General features: G+C 37.6%; 1 protein-coding gene across 2 annotated transcripts in view; it reads right to left on the reverse strand.

The window, feature by feature from the left end:
- SLC44A5 (solute carrier family 44, member 5) overlaps positions 1–14028 on the reverse strand; it is a 428960-nt gene extending 414932 nt beyond the window's left edge. For both annotated transcript variants that reach the window (XM_011977830.1, XM_011977822.1), the window contains exon 1: positions 13952–14028. The gene's annotated coding sequence lies outside the window, so the exon portion shown is untranslated. The remainder of the gene's footprint in view (positions 1–13951) is intronic.
- Between the last annotated feature and the right edge of the window lie 4326 nt (positions 14029–18354).

Genomic DNA, 18354 nt, shown 5'->3' on the forward strand with positions numbered 1-18354 from the left:
ATTGTTAAAATGGCCATGCTGCCCAAAGCAACTTATAAATTCAATGCTAATCCTATTAAACTAACATTGATATTCTTCACTGAACTAGGAAAAAAATTTCAAAATTCATATAGAACCAAAAAAGAAACCAAATAGCCAAGGCAATCCTACACAAAAAGAGTAAAGCTGGAGGCACCATGCTACCCAACTTCAAACTATACTACAGGGCTATAGTAAGTAAAACACCATGGTACTATTACAAACACAGACACATAGACCAATGGAACAGAATAGAGAACCTAGAAATAAGACTTCACACCTACAACTATCTGATCTTCAGCAAACCTGACAAAAACAAGCAATGGAGAAAGTATTCCCTAAATGGTGCTGGGATAACTGGCTAGCCATATGCAGAAGATTGAAACTGGACCTCTTTCTCACACCATATACAAAAATTAACTCAAAGTGGATTAAAGGCTTAAATATAAAATCTAAAACTATAAAGTCCAGAAAGACAACATAAGCATTATCATTCAGAACATAGGCATGGGCAAAGATTTCATGATGAAGTAGCCAAAAGCAATTGCAATAAAAGAAAAAATTGACAAATGGGATCTAGTTAAACAAAAGAGCTTCTGCACAGAAAAAGAAACTATCAACAGAGTAAAAAGAAAACCTACAGAATAGGAGGAAATTTTTGCAACTATGCATCCAACAAAGATCTAATATCCAGCATCTATAAGGAACTTAAACAAATTTACAAGAAAAAAGCAACCCCATAAAAAAGTAGGCAAATGACATGAACAGACACTTTTCAAAAGAAGACATACATGCACCAAACAATCATATGAAAAAAAATCAGCATCACTGATCATTAGAGAAATGCAAATCAAAACTACAATCTCACACCAGTCAGAATGGCTATTACTAAGAAGTTAAAAAATAACAGATGCTGGCAAGGTTGTGGAGAAAAAGGAACACTTATACACTGTTGGTGGGAATGTAAATTAGTTCCACCACTGTGGACGACAGTGTGGCAATTCTTCAAAGAGCTAAACAGAGAGATAACATTTGACCCAGCAATCCCATTACTGGGTATATACCCAAAGGAATATAAATTGTTCTATTATAAAGACACATGTACACGTATGTTCACTGCAGCACTATTCACAATAGCAAAGACATGGAATCAACCTAAATTGCCATCAATGATAAACTGAATAAAGAAAATGTGGCACATATACACTATGGAATACTATGCAGCTATGAAAATGAACAAGATCATGTCCTTTGCAGGGACATGAATGGAGCTGGAGGCCATCATCCTTAACAAACTAACACAGGAACAGAAAACCAAATACTGAGTGTTCTGACTTATAAGTGGGAGCTAAATGATGAGAACACATGGATACATAGAGGGAAACAACACATACTGGGGCCTATTGAAGGGTGGAGGGTGGGAGGAGGGAGAGGATCAGGAAAATTAACTAATGGGTACTAGGCTTAATACCTGGGTGATGAAATAACCTGTACAACAAACCCCTATGACACAAGTTCACCTATGTAACAAACCTGCACATGTACCCCAAGTTTAAAATAAAAGTTAAGAAAGACTATTCATAAACAAATATATATATAGTGTTCTTTACACTGTTATATTTCCACAGAAAATTCAGTTAATTATGCCAATTACGCTAAATCAATGCAATTGAATATTACCAAACCATTTAAAATAAAATTATGAAAACATATAAAAATATAGAGAAAATATATGTTTGATTCATTCAATAAATATTCATTTAGTATCTGTGATGTGTCCAAAATTACACTTGACATTTTGGATTAAAGGATAAATTGCGCACAATCAAAATGCTTGCATTGCTCACAGCCTAGTAATGGGTATCTAGGAAGGAAGAGAAAGATTGGGAGCAATCCTAGGAAAGAGATGACAGTTTCTAGACAACTGGCTTGGAAATACAGCACTGTTTTTTCAAACATCAATGTGCAGGCTGACGGGCCTAAAACTAACTGATAGCATCATCAGAACAATTGTAGACAGATGTGGACCAGAGTGACACTCTAACCTGGGATGGTAAGCCACTGACTGATTTGCGGTCAGGTTTTTGGTTCCTTTTGCTTCAGTGCAGAGGTAGGACTGAAGACCCACATGAAGACTGAGAAAGGAGATAGGTGTGTAAACTCTACATTTAAATTGATATATGAGCACTAACAGAGGTTTATGAAAGATGTTATGGGAGCAATGAGAAGGAAGTGCTTAATTTGAAAGTGGTAGTCAGAGAAGATTGGGAATTTTACAGAGAAGTTGACATTTGTGCTTAATCTTGAAAAATAAATAGAAATTTTCAGAATTATACATGTGCACACACACACACACAAACCATCCAAAACAATAATATCATGAAGGCAGAGAAGCATAAAAGAATGTGTGTGGCCCCCAGTATTTAGTGTGGTAGGATCATTAAGATTAGGGTGAATGTGGGAAGTGGTGGGAAATGAACCTGGAAGGGTAATTATGGGTCAGATTCTAGACTTGGATGCGTTGCTACAGAATTTTGATTTTGTCTTTTGTAGCCAATGAAAAATCATTATTGGATTTTAGGGATGAAATGACCAGGGTTGTCTTTCAGGAGTGTCATAAGTGCACGAGTTTCTTAATTGCAGTAGAGTAAAAAATAAATTGGAGAAAATCTAGGTCGAAAGCAAGGAGACTCCTTCATGCAGGGGTGGTCTAATCCATAGCAGAAATGATGAACACTGACTCAGATCTGTGACAGCAGAGATAGAGAAAAGTAGATACTTAGGATCAATAGCAGTGACTGACTTTATCAGGTTGAGCAGAGCCTGGAAAGAGGATGTGAGGGGGAATACGGAGTCGAGGATTCTCAGCTTGTGCAAGCAGACAGATAAAGATGTCATTATATAAAAGTACAACTATGAAAATTATACATGAACCAAGACTAGATGGTAACCTACAAAAATAAAGGAAAAAATAAGTTTAGTTAGAACAGTAGGACCGCTTGTTTTCCAAAACTTTTTCAATGTCATATTGTGTTTCTGAAATTGTTTGGAGCTACATCTACTTTTAAATATTAACTCCGTAAATTATTAGTTTTATAGTTTTGAGCAGGTTATTTAACCTCTGTGAATTGTCTCACCCAAATATTTATTTATTTATTCATCTTGTTTCAAAAACTATTTTAAGTAGTTTATAAAAATAAATACAATTCAGCAAAAAGAAGTAGTCATGTGCCACATAATGACATTTTAGTCAATGACAGACCACACGTAGAATAGTGGTCCCATAAGATGATGATATTGTAATTTTACTGTACCATTTTTCTGTTAAGATACACAAATATTTATCATTGTGTTACCAATGCATAGAGTATTTAATACAGTAGTGCTCTGTGCAGATATATAGCCTAGGAGTGGAGCAATAGGCTCTACCATATAGCCTATTTATCTATATAACTAGATATGGCTACACCATCTAGGTTTCTATAAGTACATTCTATAATTTTGCATGACAAAATTGCCTAACGACACATTTATTAGAATGTAGCCCCATAGTTAAGCAAATGCATGACTGTGTATAAAGAGAGACAAGGAGAAGAAAGAATAAGAATATGAGAAACAAAATTAATCAAGTGCATGACTTATGATGACATAACCTTGAGCAAGAAGTGAGCTCAACATTAGTTCTGAGACTTCCTGTCTACCTATAGTGGAAAACACAATGAGTTCCATGAGTCACATTGTTCATTTTGGCTAGCGACATTTCAGAGAAATTTATCCATTATATCCTCATAATACAGATTCTAAAAACAGTGATCAGCACAAGAAATAACATCCCTTGAGTTCATGTCATTTGCAGGGACATGGGTGATGCTGGAAACCATCATTCTCAGCAAACTAACACAAGAACAGAAAACCAAACACCGCATGTTCTCACTCATAAGTGGGAGTTGATCAATGAGAACATATGGACACAGAGAGGGGAACACCACACACTGGGGCCTGTCGGGGGCTGGGGGGCTAGAAGAGGGATAGCATTAGGAGAAATACCTATGTAGGTGACGGGTTGATGGGTGCAGTAAACTACCATGGCACGTGTATACCTATATAACAAACCTGCGCATTCTGCACATGTACCCCAGAACTTAAAGTATAATAAAAAAGAGAAAGAAATAACATCCTAGAACTTAATACAATGTCAAGTTTCTCAATGCCAACCAATGTTGTAACAGGTAAGCACAAATCAGCAAAAGCACTTCTACAGGGACCAAAATAACACAAGCTGGGGAAAGAGCTATCTCAAGGTCTGGCTGATTCCAGGAAAAAGTTTTAGCATATTTAAAGCGATGAAAAGCTTGCATCTTTACTTAGAAAATCTCTCACAAATATCCCTTCCATAAAGATCACTCGAGGACATCATCTAACCACCTTCCCACCCCAAGTTGTTTTCCTAATGATTCCTGAGACATTGGTCTGACAATGACAGTTCTCAAAATTCTCAGCCTCAATACAAACAAAAACTCAATTTTCAGAAATACAAGATGCAGCATAAAAACTCATTAAATAGGGCCAACTGAAGGAAGCCTGAACTCATGAAAATTCTGAATATTCAAAAGTTATTCCAGTCCTTTAATATAAACAATTGGCTAAAGAAACTACTCATTAAACTCCCTGAAAGACTTGCTTTAGTAAATGATTATTTCCAATTAGTATACTTTTCTACCATTTACTGCTGTTAAAAATTTGAAAATGGGTTGTTTTCCCAAATTGGTTAAATAGGGTAAGTGCCTCTCTTGACCTCTATCAACTTATTTATAATGTATTATTTGCCTACTCTTCATTACACCTAAGGTATTAATTCAGGCAGTGAGAGTTTACAGAAGTTAAAACATAAGGAGCCTTGATCTTAGAATTAGGTAAAGGCTGTGTCCTCCTTTTGTCTTAGTAATGTTTCCATAAATTATTAAATACAAGTTGGTGTTTGTGAAGTGTGATAATTATTCAATGCAGTTTTCATAAAGTTCAAAAAATAATACGTATTAACGTAAGACTTTCTGAGTGGTTAAGGATTGTGGAGGGATATATTCCAAAGCTGTTCTTAATAATCTCAAGCCTATCATACCTCATACAGTTAAGATATCCCTGGACACATCTATTTATGATTAAACATTTTTTAAAGAGCATAATCGTCCTCCTTTAGTCACCAATAATCTTTCACTAAAGCAAAGGTGTTAAATCAGCAGAATCAATGTCATTGCCATGGGTAAAGAATGTGATGACATTCTTGTGCAGCCAAACAAAAGTGTGAATAAGAGGCTGAGATAAATAAGAAAAATGTGTTTTTCACTTTGAAAAAAAGTATTTCAAAGTGAAAGGTGCTGTTAATACTAGTTTGTGAAGCATAAATGTCCAGTAAGTAGCTTTTAGGTTTTTTGTTAAATTTTATGACTTTTGATATTTTTAAACTTGTATATACAAATGTATATAATCATAGGCTAAGCTTAAAATAAGTTTTGACTTTTTTGTAAGGCAAATCTATAGTAGTAATACATTTTTAATAAAATGTACATTTATTTATTTATATTTAATTTGGGTTTGAGAGTTTTTTCAACATTTATTTTAGATTCGGGGGTACATACACACATTGTTACCCGGGTATATTGTCTAATGATAAGGTTTGGAATACAGTTGATCCTGTCACCTAGGTACTGAGCATAGTACCCAATAGTTCATTTTTCAACCCTTTCTCCCCACCTCCCTCCCCACTCTAGTAGTCCCAGTATCAACTGTTGCCATCTTTATGTCTCTGAGTACCTATTGTTTAGCTCCCGCTTATAAGTGAGAACATGTGGTATCTGGTTTTCTGATACTGCATTAATTCATTTAGGATAATGGCTTCTAACTGCATCCATGTTGCTGCAAAGGAAATGACTTTGCTATTTTTATGACTATATATTATTCCATAGTGTATTTGTACCATATTTTTTTTAACCAATTCATGGTTAATGGGCACCTAGGTTGATTCCATGTCTTTGCTATTGTGAATAGTGCTGCAATTAACTTGCGGGTGCATGTGTCTTTTTGGTAGAATTATTTGTTTTTTGGGATATATGTCCAGTAGTGGGATTGCTGGGTCAAGTGGTAGTTCTGTTTTAAGTTCTCTGAGAGACCTCCAAACTGCTTTCCATGGTGGCTGAACTAATTTACATTCCAACAGTGTATAAGCATTCCCATTTCTCTGCAGCCTCATCCAAATACTTTTAATTTTTAATAATAGCTATTCTGACTTATATGAGATGGTATCTCACTGGTGATTTCTGGTTTGCCTTTCTCTGATAATTAGTGATGTGGAACATTTTTTCACGTTTTTTTGCCACTTGTATGTCTTCTTTTTTTTTTTTAATTGTATGTCTTCTTTTGAGAAATGTCCATTCATGTCTTTCTTTTGCCCATTTTTAATGGGGTTATTGGTGTTTTACTTGTTCAATTGTTTAAGTTCCTTATAGATTCTAGGTATTAGACCACTGTCAGATGCATAGTCTGTGAACATTTTCTCCCACTCTGTAGGTTTTCTGTTTACTCTGTTGATAGTTTCTTTTGTTGTGCAAAAGCTACTTAGTTTAATTAGGTCTTGCTTGCAATTTTTGTTTTTGTTGCCATTGCTTTTGAAGACTTAGCCATAAATTTTTCCCAAAGTCGAAGTCCAGAATGGTGTTTCCTATGTTTTCTTCTAAGATTCTTATAGTTTGAAGTCTTACATTTAATTCTTTAATCCATCTTGAGTTAATTTTTCTATATGATACAAGGTTGGGGTCCAGTTTCATTTTTCTGCATATAGATAGCCAGTTATCCAAGTACCATTTATTGAGTAGAGAGTCCTTTCCCCATTGCTGATTTTTGTTTACTTTGTTGAAGGTCAGCTTGCTATAGGACTGCAGCTTTATTTCTGGGTTCTTTCCTCTGTTCCATTGGTCTATGTGTCTGTTTTTGTACCAGTACCATGCTGTTTTGCTTACTGTAGACTTACAGTATAGTTTGAAGTTGGGTAATGTGATGCTTCTGGCTTTGTTCTTTTTTCTTGGGATTACTTTGCCTATTTGGACTCTTTATTACTTCCATATGAATTTTAGAATACTTTTTTCCAATTCCGTGAAAAATGTCATTGGTAGCTTCATAGAAATAGCATTGAATCTGTAGATTGCTTTGGGAAGTTTGGTCATTTTAATATTCTTCCAATCCGTGATCATGGAATGTTTTTCCATTTGTTTCTATCATCTATGATTTATTTCAGCAGCGTTTTGCAGTGTTTCTTTGTAGAGACCTTTCACTTCCTTGGTTAGAGGAGAAACCAAGGGGTATGTATGTGTGTGTAAATTAGGCTGTGTTCTTCAGTTGGCTCTCAGCTTGAACATCATTGATGTAAAGAAATGGTACTGATTTTTGTATATTGATTTTGTATACTGGCACTTTACTGAAGTCATTTTTCAGTTCCAAAACTCTTTGGCAGTCTTTACGGATTTCTAGGAGAGATAATTTGACTTCTTCTTTTCCTATCTGGATGCCTTTTCTTTCTTTCTCTTGCCTGATTGCTCTGGCTTGCACTTCCTGTACTGTGTTCAACAGTAATGGGAAAAGTGGGCATCCTTGTCTTGTTCCAGTTCTCAAGGAGAATGCTTCCTAAAATGTCAGTTTAAAAGCCTGATTTTTGTCTTTGACTTTGAACACTGAAACACAATCCCATGAACTAGAAAATTTACATTAAAACCTGACTTTTAAGTTTTTAAAGCATTAATTTAAAATTACTTCTTTTAAAACTGGATTTTTAATTTTTGATTCTACAAGAATATTTTCACTCAACAAGCACTTAGGACCAGTTCTGAGTTTCTTCAGAGCCTTTCTTAAAAGATAAAGCACATCTTGAAGGTAGAATTATTAAGAATAGGTGGAGAAAAAAATAACATAACATAAAATAAAATAAAAAGAATGAGGCCGGGCGCAGTGGCTCACGCCTGTAATCCCAGCACTTTGGGAGGCCGAGGCGGGCGGATCACGAGGTCAGGAAATCGAGACCACCCTGGCTAACACGGTGAAACCCCGTCTCTACTAAAAATACAAAAAATTAGCCGGGCGTGGTGGCGGGCTCTTGTAGTCCCAGTTACTCCGGAGGCTGAGGCGGGAGAATGGAGAATGGCGTGAACCCAGGAGGCGGAGCTTGCAGTGAGCCGAGATTGCGCCACTGCACTCCAGTCTGGGTGACAGAGCGAGACTCCGTCCCCCCCTCCCCCCCCAAAAAATAAAATAAAATAAAAAGAATGGAGCTCTCATCCAAAATTCTAATGGCCCAAAAAACCTACAAAAAACGATGCCTGAGAGGCCACCCCTCCTTTCACATTAAAAAGCTATAGTGATTTGTAAAGCCAGAGCTTAACAAATCACCCTGTTCTTCATCCTTTCCTTCACTAAGTTGTCAGACAGATGCAGAATAGAAATCAGCAATGTGAAATTGTGGTTTCTCGACTGAATTAGGAATTTTTCACCATGATTTTAATGTTCCTCTGTCGTGGGCCCTAATGGGAAACTACCAAAAGTTACAAAACTCGGTTACACCATGGGAATCCACAGAAAGGGGTAAAGAGAAAGCAAAGGCAGAAAAGAAATGTCTTTATTTGGAACTCTCACAATTGATTAAAAAGGTGTGTCTCATCTAAACACAGAACAATGGGATAGGGAAAGCTGCTGCTTCTGGATCCCTTTTTCAGCAACCGCTTCCTAGTTTCTCTCTGAATGGAAAGATGATGGGGCTAGCCCATAGTTTCCCAGCCTTGGCAACATTGACAATTTGCACTAGGTAATCTTTTGTTGTGAGGGGGTATGTTACAGAATGTTAGCAGCATCCCTGGTCTCCACCCACTGGATGTCACTAGCACCACTCCAGTCATGACAATCAAAATATCTCCAGACATTGTAAAATTGCAATGGTTGAGAAGCATTAGGCTAATCCCTGCACAAAATATTTCTAAATTTTTCTTTCGTTCTTTAAGATCCTTTCAGGTGAGGGAATGGACTGCCACAGTCAGCAACAAGATGACCGGCAAACTCTTGTCTCCTGGAAACTTTTTCCTACTATGGCATATTTTATTATTTTGTCAGCAAGTCCACTTCTATACTTCTCTTAATACTCCATTTAATATTTCTTAAAGATAATATATTTAAAGACATAAAAGATGATAAAAGAGAAACATCTTTAGAACTAGGCAGCATAAGACCATTCTACATTAATTTATCTTACCTCCACAGGAAACTGTCATAAAAAGCACCCAAAATTGAAAATAGTAAAAGAGAGGTTAAAACCCACCTCAAAACACAGATAGTAACAAACAACAAGGAATAAAACCCACTATTATTCTTCCATCTTAAAAAAGCAAATCTTTTTTCAACTCCACAACTCCCATCCCCAGCCACGTCATCATTTCTTTGCTCCCTTTACAGCAAAACCCTTTAAAACAGTTGACTGTGCTGTCTTTAATTTTCCTCCTCTCCATTCTCTCTTAACCTACTTCATTCAAAGCATCATTGCCACCACTTCACCTGGACTGTCTTTATCAAGGTCCTCAATGACTTTCATATTAATAAATAGAAAAGCCATTTCTCAACCCTGATCTTACTTGACCTATGGGCAGCATTTGACACTGTTGATTATTATTCGCCTCCTTGATACACTTTCTTCCTTGGTTCCAGGACCCCACACCCACTTCTTAGACACCAGTTGCTCTTTCTCAATCTCCTTTACTGACTCCTCCCCTTATCACTTATCTCTTAATAATGGAGTAGCCCTGGGCTCAGATCATTTCTCTCAATCTATACTCAATTCCCAGTGAGTCATCCAGTCTATAATCTTAAATACCACAGATGTTCTGATGACTTCCAAATTCATATGATAAGCCCAAGTCTCTCTCCAAGACTCCAGACTCATATATCCAACTTCCTACTTGTCATCTTCACTTGTATATCAAATAAATATTTCAAACCCAAATGTGTCCAAAACTAAACTTCTGATCCTTCCCCATAAACTTGCCCCTTCTACAATCTTCCAATATCAGTTGATGCCAATTCCACCTTCTCTTAGTTGTTTAGGTCAAAAACTGTGCATTAATCCATCACTCCTTTCTTTCTCTCATGTGAATCATCCTGTTAGTTTTAAAATATATATAAGTTCTACCAGAAAAATATATTCAGTATCCTTCCATTTCTCCTGTTCTCCACTGCTTCTACCCTGATAGATGCCACTATCATCTCTCAACTGAATTTGTTTTATAAGCATCTTTTTATTTTAAAATATTAATTGACAAATAAAGACTATGTGTTCAAAGTGCACAACATGATGATTTGGTATATGTACACATTGTGTAATAAATAATCATTACAACCAAATTAAATAACACATCTGACATAGTTTGGGCTGTGTCCCCACCCAAATCTCATTTTGAGTTGTAACTCCCATAATTCCCACATGTCATGGGAGGGACCCAGTGGGAGGTAATTGAATCAGGAGAGTGGGTCTTTCCTATGCTGTTCTCATGATAGTGAATAAGTCTCACAAGATCTGATGGTTTTATAAGGGGGAGTTCCCCTGCACATGCTCTCTTGCATGCTGCCGTGTAAGATGTGACTTGGTTCCTCATTCACCTTCTGCCATGATTGTAAGGCCTCCCAAGCCATGTGGAACTGTCAGTCAATTAAACCTCTTTCCTTTATAAGTTACCCAATCTTGGGTATGTCTTTATTAGCAGCACGAAAACTAATACAATATCCATCACTGTCTATGCTGTATATTAAGTCCCCAGAACTTGTCTTACAATTGTAAGTTTGTACCATTTGAATAGTATCTCCTCACTTCTTCCACTCCCCCAGCCTTTGGCAACCACCATTGTACTCACTGCTTCTATGAGTTCAACATTTTTAGATTCCACATATAAGTGAGATCGTACAGTATTTTTCTTTTTGTGCCTGGTTGATTTCACTTAGTATAAAATCCTCCAGGTTTACCCATGTTGTAAGTCAGTAGCAAAAAAAAAAAAAAAAAAAAATCACCAAACAACCCAATTTAAAAATAGGCAAAGGAACTGAAAAGATATTTTTCCAAAGAAAAAGATATGGAATCAACCTAAGTGTCTATCCATCTATACATAGATGAATGGATAAACGAAATGTGAGGGATGTGTGTGTGTGTACACAATGGAATATTATTCAGCCACCAAAAGAAGAAAATTTTTACTGAATTATTGCAAAAGTTTCCCTACTTGTCTTCCAGCTTCTCATTACCCCTACATATTGGCTCGACATTTTCAACACAGTCGCCATAGCAATTCTTTTAAAATGTAAGTCAGATCATATTTTTCCTCTGTTCAAAATCTGAACTGGTGCCACATTTCCCCAGAGTAAAAACCAAAGTCCTTAAAATTTTCTAAAAAGCTTAATATAATTTGGTCTTCCCTCATCTTTCTGACTTCCTTTTCTATTTCTATCCTCCTTGCTAATTCCACTTGGTCTTCTTTCTGCTAGTCAAACATACCAGGTATATTTTCACTGTAGGGTTTTTGCCCTGACTCTTCCTTCTTTCTGGAAGTCTCCTTCCCTTCCACTGTTTCACCTCCTTCAATATTACCTCTTTAATTGGTCCTACCCTATCAGTACTTGCAGTTGGCCCACCATCATCCCATGATTAGCAATCCAAATCCCCCTTACTATGCTTATTTGTTTTTTCTTTCTGTCATGGCACTTTTCAATTTTTAATATCAACAATGTATTTATGATTATTATTCATTGTTTGTCTTCCCTATCTACAGTGTAAACCTCATGAAGAATTCATTTTGCTCCCTGATTTATCCCAAGCATGCTTAGAATAGTGCCCAGTACATAGTAAGTGATTGATTAACACTTATTGAATGAATAGAGAACTACATGAATGAATAAAATAGATTAATATCCTACTCTCAAGTAGAAGAGATGGCAACCTGCCTTTTTAAAATCCTCTTTCTCAGTTTCCTATTTATACATCAAAGGACCAGCTGGGCTGGGAAGAGGAAGGGATTCTTTGGTAAGGAGGAATAGATAAATACAGTTGGAAAGATTTTTATTTGAATATTTTAGGGTTTCATTTCTTTGGTTTTTTTCTTTTTAATTGACAAGTAAAAATTTATATATTTATGGTGTACAACTTGATGTTTTGATATTTACACACATTGTGGAATGGCTAAATCAAGCTATTTAACGTATTCATTATCTCACACTCTTATTTTTGATGGTGAGAATAAAAGATTATAGATTTTAAGAAACTGTCTGTCTTCTTAGTTTGGAGGACTGTGAAATCTTGTGCTGTTGGGAGATTTTAGGGCTTTTGTATTCTCTTTATCACTCTGATTTTTGGTTCGTAGTGCTTCAATTTGGAAAGTACCTTCTAAACTAAGAGAACTAGAGGAGCCATGAATGAGTACTCAAAAAAGCAGAGGAGAAAGCAAGCTGCTACAAGAAACTCAAGGGAAACAACAAAAGAGAACTTCACGGCTTCAGCCCAATTCACTAAATTAGGAAAGAGGGCTAAGATTCAAGATCAGTGTTGAAACTGCTAAAAAGATTAAATTTCAGGATAGAGGTGCAAAAATAATGAACCACAGGTATATTCATTATCTAATGTTATATAACATATTACCCCCAAATTTTAGTGGTTTCAGACAAAAGTAAGCATTTATTATCCCTTATGGTTTCTCTGATTCAGGAATCCAGAAGCAGCTTGATTGGACAGCTCTGGACCAGGGCCAATCATAAAATTCAGTCAGAGGTTGGCTGAAGCTAAAGTCATCTGAAGGCTTGACTTGGTTGCAGGGTCTGTTCCCAAGATATATCACTCACATAACTAGCAAGTTGTTGTTGTTAGCAGGAGGCCTCAGTTCTTCCCACAAAGAGCTAAGATTCAAGAATTCTATGCAAGTCAAGAAATACACACACACACACACAGTGAATTCTGAATATAAATTAGGAACTGAGCTCTTCTTCTCTCTCCACACATATATACATATACATACATATACATATATGCACATAGATATCCTGGAGAATTATTTAGAGAGAGTAATATTTCTACATCAGCTCCCTAGGCCAAGTAAGGTGACCCAATGGACTTCACTTTTCTAAAAAGTCCAGTTATACTTATGTATCTTCTCTTACTATTCATCAAAACACCGACAATATTTTGGGCTGAAATGTTGATAACATCTCTATGAATCTCTGCTTCAAAAAACAATCCAAGGAATTCTTGAGTATTTTTACAACATGGCATCTGGTTTCCCCAAAATGAGCAACATAAGAAAGCAAAGGACATAAAAGAACAAGGCAGAAGCCATAGTGTATGTCTTTATGATGTAGTTTTCTGCTATACAGTACTGATCACATGATCAGCTGTGATTCATTTTGGGAGAGGAGTGTGAACAGGTGTGAATACCTGTAGGTAAGGATTCCTAGAGATGTTATCAACATCTCAGCCCAAAATATTGTTGGTATTTTGGTGAACAGTAAGAGAAGATACATAAGTATAACTGGACATTTTAGAAAAGTGAAGTGCACTGGGGCACCTCAGTTGGCCTAGGGAACTGATGTAGAAATACTACTCTCTTTAAATAATTCCCCAGGATGTCTATGAGTATATATGTATAAGTATGTGTATATATATACACATACATGCACATGTAGAGAGAGGAAGAGCTCAGTTCCTAATTTATATTCAGACTTCACTATATATATACATATATATGTGTATATATATATACACACACACGTGTGTGTGTATTTCTTGAGTTGCATAGAATATGTATTTATGAATAATAAACTTGACCAATTTTCCTATACACATAGACTTCTTGCATTTAGCAGTGTCACTCACCTCTTACTCTATCATTTCTTCAATAGCTCCATCAACACTGAACCTTCTAACTCTAACATGCTATGATTCACTACTGTGAAAAAAAAAAGCTGATGTCATAAACACATTGTGTTGCAGTATCACTAAGGGCCATACCCCATTCCTAGGTAACCCCTGAGATCCTACCAGCCTTGCTAGCCTCAAAGGAGTTGCTTGGAGTATAAAGAGGGAAAGGAGACTGAACAAAGTCCTGGAGCTACAGAAATTCTTAGTATATTTTTTCATTATTAATCCTTGGCAAAGAAATAGAAAGTTTGGAGGTGGAAGTAGGCCATGGTTATCTTTAAAATAATCTATTATTATTTGTATCTTTCCTGAATATCATAGCACCTTCTTGTCACAAATGCTTAGGGTAAAGAAAATCACCCGACATACCCATATCCCTCTTACCAACATCTCTACAGTAAAATGGGACCCAAGAGCATCATTTCCTTAACTAGCTATCAAGCAACTACCTCCGACAAACAGCAGTTACCGTCAATATGTTCACACTATTTTCATTTGTGAGGTCTGTAATCCATCAGAAAAACCTAATAATGATTAAGTCAAATCGAAGAGACTTTGTAAACATCTGTATGCTTTTATTGTTACAAATGCTTCATTATTAAAAGATCAGTCAAAAGCATAAAGGTACCCTGGTTTAAACTTTTTCTGTGTTTGAATGAGAATGTTTCTCTTGGAACACTCTCATATCAGGCTTCCTCTTGGCAAAATCATGAACTGGCTGATGTTGTTTTAGAGGCTTTCTCATGTCCCCTTCCAAACGTCACTCTTTGCCTTCCATGGACCCCTTTCTGTTACCTAGGAGCCTCTCATGCTGCCTTCCACATTCCGCCTACTGTACAGTCATGTTCTGGACCCCTCAGAATCCCCCTCTACCATTACAGTATGTTTTTCCTAAGACACTTGCATTGAAAGGCTTGCCAGGGAAGCGACTAATCTTATCATCTTGTGCTAAATGTTAAATTAATCCTCATTCTCTCTAGAATTGTTTTCTAAGCAGGGATTCCTAGAGATGCTATCAACATCTCAGGTTGAAATTGCATAAGTATTCTGGTGAATAGCAAGAAAAAATAACCTAAGTATAACTGGACCTTTTAGAAAAGTGAAGTCTATTGGGTCGCCTTAGTTGGCCTAGGGAGTTGATGTAGGAACATTCCTCTCCCTGAAATAATTTTCCAGGATAGGAACGTATCTCCAAATAGCAAGTGAATATCCAATGGCTTCCCATTGCACTTAAACTCTATATTCATTTTTATTACCAAAAAGTCCTGGCTTCTCCTTACCTGTCTCTTCCTTACACACTACACCTCTTCCTTTTGTCTGTGAACGTGCCAAGCTACCACCTCATTTCTACCTTAAGGCCTGAAGAGTTATGTTCCAGTTCCTGGCATGCAACTTACTTTTCATCACTTGTTTCCTGACACAAATGTCACCTTTCCAGGCAATCTAAAGTAACCTCAAAATCACTTGCTCGCACATCACTTTATTTCTCCTGGTATTAATCACTATGTGAAATTTTCTGGTTCATGTATTTGTCACCTGCCTCTTCCAGGCCTCCTCCTACTTCATTGTCTATCATGTTAATCACTGTATCCCTAGTGTTTTGCACTATGTACCAGAATCTGGTACATATTCAGTGCTCAATAAATATGTGCTAAATGAACAAACGAATAGATTAACCCAAACATAAGCTTTACACTTAAGTAATCGAGTAAGAAGTCTTTGTTGTATTAACATCGGAAAAGGCAGGGGAGGGGGTGGTAATATCATTATAACCAGTGTAACCAGCTTGCATTTATAAGACTTTTATTGATTATGAACTACAGCATTTTTTCATTAAAAACATTATCAATATTGGATTGTAAAATATTCCATTCGCCTTTCTGAAAAACTGTCCTTTTGATGAGATGCCACAAACGAATGCTAATGTCCCTTGAGAAATCCTGCCAACAGATCTTATTCTTCTATTAATGTTAAGAAACTGTATTTCTCTTTGGCCAATTTCTAGGCTTATGGATATGTAGTCTCTCTTGCTAGGACTTCAGAAGCCAATGAGCAACTTGCCTGTCACAAGATCCGACGAATGATCTCTCCCTGCATGCAGTGTAGCTAAGCAGAGAAGCAGCTCTTGTAAGAGAATAACTAACACAGCATGGAATATTGCTAAACCTACAGTGTTTTATCCAGCAAAGTTCACCCCAGTAGCCTGCCCCTGCCAATAAAGCCTAGATATTTCTTCTATCAGGCAGTCCCAGTTTAGTTGGTTGTAGCTTAGAAGCAGACATCTGAGAGCAGTTCAGCAAGCCTGCAGTCAGATGCTTTTGTAGAGTTCTCCTCTTAAAAGGCAAAATTGAGGCAAGTCAATAGATTACAACATTCTGGGTTTGCTTCTGTCATCTATCAAACATCACAATTCATCCTGCCTCGCTAAAGTGAAACTGCAAGGATTTGTTTTTAAAGGTGTCCTTCTTTCTGTGAAATACTAAATGAACTTGTTTTAAAAAACAAAAACAACTCAACACAAGTCGATAGGAGCTAAATAACATAACTTTTCCTTTAAGAAAAACATGTAGCATGAGAAAACCTTATTTTCAAAGTACTACATAAAATTCATTGAGACCACATATCCTAGGAAAGCTTGATTATTAATCGTTCCAGAGAAACTGTTAACGCTTCACATTAACTGCTATTCTTCAATTATTTCACTATCAAATTAAACTTATTCAAGAAAATACAAACAATTCCATACTGGCCTACAAAACAAAAACTTGTTGGTATTTTGAGGGGAGGGGGGAATAAAGGGGAGGTGTCTTTTTCATCAAATCTCTTATGTGAGCTCATTTCATTAATCTCCTCCGTATCTTTCAGTGCTTCTGCGAAGATTATTAATTTCAAGGGTAAGATTTTCTCTGGCTACCACGTACTGTAAAACTGTAAAATTTTTTCCACTCTTCATGGACCATTTACAATCTGCAAGGTTTGGGGTGGGAATGAAATGTATTTCTGCCAATGGATAGCCACATCAGCAGTGCTGAAAACCAATCCTTCTGTTTCACTTATCGTGCCATATGGCTCCATAAAAAAGGAGCGAACCAAAAGTGTAGCTCATACGCCTTGTCAATCTGGGTTTAGACTAATTATTTGATATCATGATAAAGAGAGGAAACTGTTTGTAGGTGAATACATTCTCTCTTCTTTCTTTACTCGTGTATCTCTATACCCATACGCTAATTTACTGGGGGGTGGGGAGGGAATCAGAGGTTTAAAGCCCCTCTAATTTTACAGGAGCTACATTTGAAAAAAAGGCATTGCAATAAAATTATCATACATAGTTTATAATTTCAACAACAAAAAATCCCAGGTGTTTTCATAGTAACGTCTTAAGAATTCAAGATCATGATTTTAAACGCTTTCCAATAAGTGCTTTGAGTACTCCAGAGCAATTAAAAAGCAAGCTGACGCGTCAAGATAAAGTTGTGTCCCCCTAGTGACCTCTAGAGCGGAGCTAAGCTCCCACAAGCCAGACTTGGGAGGAAAAGCAAAAAGCATGCCAAAGCCTAGAGCGCTGCTGTAGTCCAAGCCAATGTATTCAGTAATACCCTTCACCTCTCAGCTCTCATCTGAGTTCCTGTCTTTTTTTATATAATCCCAAAGGCTCAGTAAGCCGCTGCCTCTCATGTCATTGGGCCCATTGTGTTGAAATCCAACTTCGAACGACGCCCCCTCCTCGCCACCATCCTCAGGTCCAGTTCCCCGGCGCACAGCCTTCCTCACCGTGCACGGAGCCCACTTCTACCTCTCCGCAGTGCTGCAGACAACCTCTCGGACTCTGCGAGTCCCCGAGCTAGAGCCTGGGAGCCGGCAAGCGGCTACCTTTGCGAGTCCCCGCTGCGGGCGCGGGCTGCTCGCACCTGCTCCCCGTGCGCGGATTCTGAGAGTCCAGCGGATCCCTGGGCAGGACGCCGCCCAGGAGGCTCCCTCCCGAGTCGCGCCCTGGACCACGCCGCAATGCCTCAAGTCACCCCAGCAACAAGCTCTTCCTTGTCCTCCCTGCCATCGCTTCTCCCCGCGAACTTTCCAACTTTGGAAACCCGGGTTCCAAAGGAGCAACAGGGAGACGGCTTAGCCACTGCCCGACTCGACAGGTTGGGGAGCAGGAAGTAGCCTGCAGGGACTTGGCCGGTAGCAAGTCCCCTTGACCGTGGGGAAAAGGAGAGGCAGCCAGCTCCAACCTCCTCCTGAGGATGGAGGTTGGGGAAATGGATGCAGAACTTGTCACCCTAGGGACGAAGGGGCGGAGGCAGAGGGGGATTGGAAGAAGAGAATAGAAGAGACCATGAAAAACTCTCTCTCTCTCTCTC

This window comes from Mandrillus leucophaeus, unplaced genomic scaffold (genome assembly GCF_000951045.1).
Source record: "Mandrillus leucophaeus isolate KB7577 unplaced genomic scaffold, Mleu.le_1.0 Scaffold103, whole genome shotgun sequence".
Lineage (NCBI taxonomy): Eukaryota > Metazoa > Chordata > Mammalia > Primates > Cercopithecidae > Mandrillus > Mandrillus leucophaeus.